Source organism: Oncorhynchus mykiss, chromosome 23 (assembly GCF_057628025.1).
Source record: "Oncorhynchus mykiss isolate SJ-2025 chromosome 23, ASM5762802v1, whole genome shotgun sequence".
Lineage (NCBI taxonomy): Eukaryota > Metazoa > Chordata > Actinopteri > Salmoniformes > Salmonidae > Oncorhynchus > Oncorhynchus mykiss.
This window is the reverse complement of record NC_143044.1, coordinates 52,482,849-52,489,697: the sequence shown is the minus strand read 5'-3', so window position 1 is coordinate 52,489,697 and position 6,849 is coordinate 52,482,849.

Here is a 6,849-nt window from a genome sequence, read left to right as displayed (position 1 = left end):
CAAGACGATCATGGTGTGGTAGAGCTGAAAAACATAGTCACACACATCTCTCCTCGGTGTGGATTTATTTGACCAATGTTTCTGCCAAAGAGCCTTTATCAGGGTAGGATATAACATGTGTAAGATATAACATTCTTCCTCAGGGTAGGATATAACATAACATGTGTAAGATATAACATTCTAATCAAGGTAGGATATATCGTAACATGTGTAAGATATAACTTTCTTATCAGGGTAGGATATAACATAACATGTGTAAGATATAACATCCTTCATCAGGGTAGGATATATCGTAACATGTGTAAGATATAACATCCTTCATCAGGGTAGGATATATCGTAACATGTGTAAGATATAACATCCTTCATCAGGGTAGGATATATCGTAACATGTGTAAGATATAACATCCTTCATCAGGGTAGGATATATCGTAACATGTGTAAGATATAACATTCTAATCAAGGTAGGATATATCGTAACATGTGTAAGCATACCCATAAGATGATGCAGCCACCACCATTCTTGAAAATATGAAGAGTGATACTCAGGGAGGTGTTGTGTTGGATTTGTCCCAAACATAACGCTAAGTATTTAGAACAAAAGGTGAATTTCTTTGCCACATTTTTTGCAGAATTACTTCAGTGCCTTGTTGCAAACAGGATGCATGTTTAATATTTGTATTCTGTACAGGCTTCCTTCTTTTCACTCTGTCATTTAGGTTAGTATTGTGGAGTAATTACAATACTGTTGATCCATCCTCAGTTCTCTCATATCAGAACCATTAAACTCTGTAACTGTTTTAAAATCACCGTTGGCCTCATGGTGAAATCACCATGGGCGGTTTCCTTCCTCTCCGGCAACTGAGTTAGGAAGGACGCCTGTGTCTTTGTACTGACTGGGTGTATTGATACACCATCCAAAGTGTTATTAATAAATTCACCATGTTCAAAGGGAAATTCAATGTCTGCTTTTTTTGCAAACAAAGTGAGTTCATGCAACTTATTATGTGACTACTAAGCACATTTTTACTCCTGAACATAGTTAGGCTTGCCTTAACAAAATGGTTTGATTCTTATTTCAGCTTTTCATTTTTAATTAACTTGTAAACATTTCTAAAACATAATACCACTTTGACATTTAGGAGGGTATTGTGACATTTAGGAGGGTATTGTGACATTTAGGAGGGTATTGTGACATTTAGGAGGGTATTGTGACATTTAGGAGGGTATTGTTACATTTAGGAGGGTATTGTGACATTTAGGAGGGTATTGTGACATTTAGGAGGGGATTGTAACATTTAGGAGGGTATTGTGACATTTAGGAGGGTATTGTGACATTTAGGAGGGTATTGTTACATTTAGGAGGGTATTGTGACATTTAGGAGGGTATTGTGACATTTAGGAGGGTATTGTGACATTTAGGAGGGTATTGTGACATTTAGGAGGGTATTGTGACATTTAGGAGGGTATTGTTACATTTAGGAGGGTATTGTGACATTTAGGAGGGTATTGTTACATTTAGGAGGGTATTGTTACATTTAGGAGGGTATTGTGACATTTAGGAGGGTATTGTGACATTTAGGAGGGTATTGTGACATTTAGGAGGGTATTGTGACATTTAGGAGGGTATTGTGACATGTAGGAGGGTATTGTGACATTTAGGAGGGTATTGTGACATGTAGGAGTGTGTTGTGACATGTAGGAGTGTATTGTGACATTTAGGAGGGTATTGTGACATTTAGGAGGGTATTGTGACATTTAGGAGGGTAATTGTGACATTTAGGAGGGTATTGTGACATTTAGGAGGGTATTGTGACATTTAGGAGGGTATTGTGTGTAGGCCAGTGACAAAAAAAGATCTAAATGTAATAGATAGTAAATTAAGGCTGTAACATAATAAAATGTGGAAAAGGGTGTAAATACATTCTGAAGACACTATGTCTAGCTATAGCATCCACACAACAGTGAAAAGCACTGTAGTCTGACAAACATGTATCATGGTTCATCAAACATTTACATAACCATGGCATTCTTAACAATTGACAAATTTATTTTGGTAATGGACTGGAATCCCTATAAATAAACCCCATTGCACTAAAGTGCTATTGTGACTACAGCATCTACATTTTAGGAAAGTGAAAATCAGGGCCTATTGCATTAAAGTTTCAAGTGTCATGAACACAATGAAAATCTAACTCACCAAAACTCTAACAATAAAACACAACTAGCCTGAACTATCCTCTACCAACAGACAGACATGTCTCCTTCTCTACACTATACTCTACCCAACAGGCAGACATATCTCCTTCTCTACACTATCCTCTACCCAACAGACAGACATGTCTCCTTCTCTACACTATCATCTACCTAACAGACATATCTCCTTCTCTACACTATCCTCTACCCAACAGACAGACATGTCTCCTTCTCTACACTATCCTCTACCAACAGACAGACATGTCTCCTTCTCTACACTATCCTCTACCCAACAGACAGACATGTCTCCTTCTCTACACTATCCTCTACCCAACAGACAGACATGTCTCCTTCTCTACACTATCCTCTACCCAACAGACAGACATGTCTCCTTCTCTACACTATCCTCTACCCAACAGACAGACATGTCTCCTTCTCTACACTATCCTCTACCCAACAGACAGACATGTCTCCTTCTCTACACTATCCTCTACCCAACAGACAGACATGTCTCCTTCTCTACACTATCCTCTACCCAACAGACAGACATGTCTCCTTCTCTACACTATCCTCTACCCAACAGACAGACATGTCTCCTTCTCTACACTATCCTCTACCCAACAGACATGTCTCCTTCTCTACACTATCCTCTACCCAACAGACATGTCTCCTTCTCTACACTATCCTCTACCCAACAGACAGACATGTCTCCTTCTCTACACTATCATCTACCCAACAGACATGTCTCCTTCTCTACACTATCCTCTACCCAACAGACAGACATGTCTCCTTCTCTACACTATCCTCTACCCAACAGACATGTCTCCTTCTCTACACTATCCTCTACCCAACAGACAGACATGTCTCCTTCTCTACACTATCATCTACCCAACAGACAGACATGTCTCCTTCTCTACACTATCCTCTACCCAACAGACAGACATGTCTCCTTCTCTACACTATCCTCTACCAACAGACAGACATGTCTCCTTCTCTACACTATCATCTACCCAACAGACAGACATGTCTCCTTCTCTACACTATCCTCTACCCAACAGACATGTCTCCTTCTCTACACTATCCTCTACCCAACAGACAGACATGTCTCCTTCTCTACACTATCCTCTACCTAACAGACATGTCTCCTTCTCTACACTATCCTCTACCCAACAGACAGACATGTCTCCTTCTCTACACTATCATCTACCCAACAGACATGTCTCCTTCTCTACACTATCCTCTACCCAACAGACATGTCCCCTTCTCTACACTATCCTCTACCCAACAGACAGACATGTCTCCTTCTCTACACTATCATCTACCCAACAGACATGTCTCCTTCTCTACACTATCCTCTACCAACAGACAGACATGTCTCCTTCTCTACACTATCCTCTACCCAACAGACAGACAGACATGTCTCCTTCTCTACACTATCCTCTACCCAACAGACATGTCTCCTTCTCTACACTATCCTCTACCCAACAGACAGACATGTCTCCTTCTCTACACTATCCTCTACCCAACAGACATGTCTCCTTCTCTACACTATCCTCTACCCAACAGACAGACATGTCTCCTTCTCTACACTATCCTCTACCCAACAGACAGACATGTCTCCTTCTCTACACTATCCTCTACCCAACAGAAAGACATGTCTCCTTCTCTACACTATCCTCTACCCAACAGACAGACATGTCTCCTTCTCTACACTATCCTCTACCCAACAGACATGTCTCCTTCTCTACACTATCATCTACCCAACAGAGATACATGTCTCCTTCTCTACACTATCCTCTACCCAACAGACAGACATGTCTCCTTCTCTACACTATCCTCTACCCAACAGACAGACATATCTCCTTCTCTACACTATCCTCTACTCAACAGGCAGACACGTCCCATTCTCTGCTTGGAACCCATCTTCCATCCTGAGCTATGGGACTGAAATAATGTCATGGGGTCAGGCTGCACCATGTTCCCATTGTTATTACCAGTTGGTCCCATGTGACTAACACACACACACACACACACACACACACACACACACACACACACACACACACACACACACACACACACACACACACACACACACACACACACACACACACACACACACACACACACACAGCAGTTGGTCCCATGTGACACACACAAAGACAGACACACACACACACACACACACACAGAGAGAGCTGTGGGTCCCGTGAGACCGTTACCCATTTATCTGGGCACTGCCCTCCCTTGCTCTCCCACTAGAGAACCACTCACCCATGACACTGTGTCATTGGCTCATTCAACTCCCATAAGTCATCAGGTCACTCTCATTCAATACTAATATACCATTCTCCAAAAAAGAGGTTGCTCAAAAATGTTGAAATAAAATGTTGAAATGTGTTCGATTGACATTTTCCACCTCTTTGTCCACCTCTTTGTCCACCTCTAAGTCCACCTCTATGTCCACCTCTATGTCCACCTCTATGTCCACCTCTCTGTCCACCTGACTCAGAGAAGAAAAGACATTTGAATGTGTTGACTGGCCTGAACTTTACTCTTCATATCCTCTGAGTACTATTGCCTGAGACAGCCGAAACAATAGCTCTAGAACAGGGCCTGAATCACCCATCCTAAATGGTAAGTACCTATAAAATATTATGCGTTGCCATCACTCTTTGTCATGATCACCAGAGAACAGTTTAAAAGGGAGAAAATGTATACATTCTTTAAAGAAATGTTAATAACCAACTAATATCATTACACAGATCTGAGTTAGTGATGGGGGGGAATCGATACAGTTAAATACAGTTAAATATCTTATTTTTGGACAATATTATATCGATATTTGACTCCAAGTAAACCGCTAGCAGGCTGTACCTGCGCCCAAACTCCGGTATTTTTCATCCTATAGCTTGTCCTCCGTTTTATTGGTAAAGGTACAATATGCTGAAATCACTCCGCCATTTCCTGGTTGCAAAAATTCTAAAAGTCCGTCCAATTTCCGTCCAATGTGACAAAACAACCAGTCATTGTGTAGAGAATCATTGTACAATCTAAACCGCTGTGAAATATATTTTCCCTAACCAAAAATATTGTATTTTCAGCTGTTTGAAGCTGGTGTACAAAATGGAAAGTGAAAGACGCAAAAACAAAACTTTTGAACGGGAAACATAGAAATAGCACACATAGAACAGATCTACTGCTTTTTAGACTTGCTTTCAATGAGAACAACAGATCTATAAAGCATATTTCTATGTGAATTTGGTCGGGTCGTCCAAAAAGTTACATATTGCAGCTTTAAATACTTAAGCTAACATGTTTTCAGCAATTTTATTTTCATGCCCAGCTGTCTAAAACACTGCATCTCAGTGCTAGAGGCGTCACTACAGACCCTGGTTCAATTCCAGGCTGTATCACGACCCGGACGTGATTGGGAGTCCCATAGGGATACGCACAATTGGCCCAGCGTCGTCCAGGTTAGGGTTAGGCCGGGGTAGGCCGTCGTTGTAAATAAGAATTTGTTCTTAACTTACTTGCCTAGTTAAATAAAAGTTACATATTTTTAAAATGTTTTTTAAATACCTCTGCAGCAGAACTAAGGTGAGCAATGTTCGGAACATTAAACAGCAATATCAAATTTGAATTGAAATACACATAGAATTGTGAGTTGTGAGAATCGCACCTATCAGCACCTAAGTATTGTGATAATATCGTATCGTGAGGTCCCTGGCAATTCCCAGCCCTCATCTGAAGTATATAAAGGAAAATAATGAGCTATTATTAAAGATGCTTCCTGTCCTGAGCTTATTAGAAGAACATAGAAGCAACAGCATAGCAGACGCTTTTATCTAGGACCATTATTATTTTTGACCCTTATTTAACTGGGCACCTACATTCACAGTAACACAGTACATTTACATCTGAGTCACTTAGAGGAACGATTTACGGGAGCAATTAGGGTTAAGTGCCTTGCTCAAGGGCACAGCGGCAGATGTTTCACCTAGTCAACTTGGGAATTCGAACCAGCAACCTTTCGGTTATCGGCCCAACACTCTTAACCACTAGACTACCTGCCACAAACCTGGTGTTGCTAGCTAAGCCCCTTGCTCGAACCCTGGTGTTGCTAGCTAAGCCCCTTGCTCTAACCCTGGTGTTGCTAGCTAAGCCCCTTGCTCTAACCCTGGTGTTGCTATCTAAGCCCCTTACTCTAACTAACACACTGGGCCATCAGGATGCGTAGGTCACTGATTCACGTCGTCCGGGTTTAGCCGGGGTAGGCCGTCATTGTAAATAAGAATGTATTCTTAACTGACTTGCCTTGTTAAAGGTTAAAGTTTTTTTTTTATCACCTTCATCCCTGCCATGTCTCAACCACATCCTGAATATACTGCCATGTGTCTCACCTACATCCTGAATATACTGCCATGTCTCAACCACATCCTGAATATACTGCCATGTGTCTCAACTACATCCTGAATATACTGCCATGTGTCTCAACTACATCCTGAATATACTGCCATGTGTCTCAACTACATCCTGAATATACTGCCATGTGTCTCACCTACTTCCTGAATATACTGCCATGTGGCTCACCTACATCCTGAATATAATGCCATGTGTCTCACCTACATCCTGAATATACTGCCATGTGTCT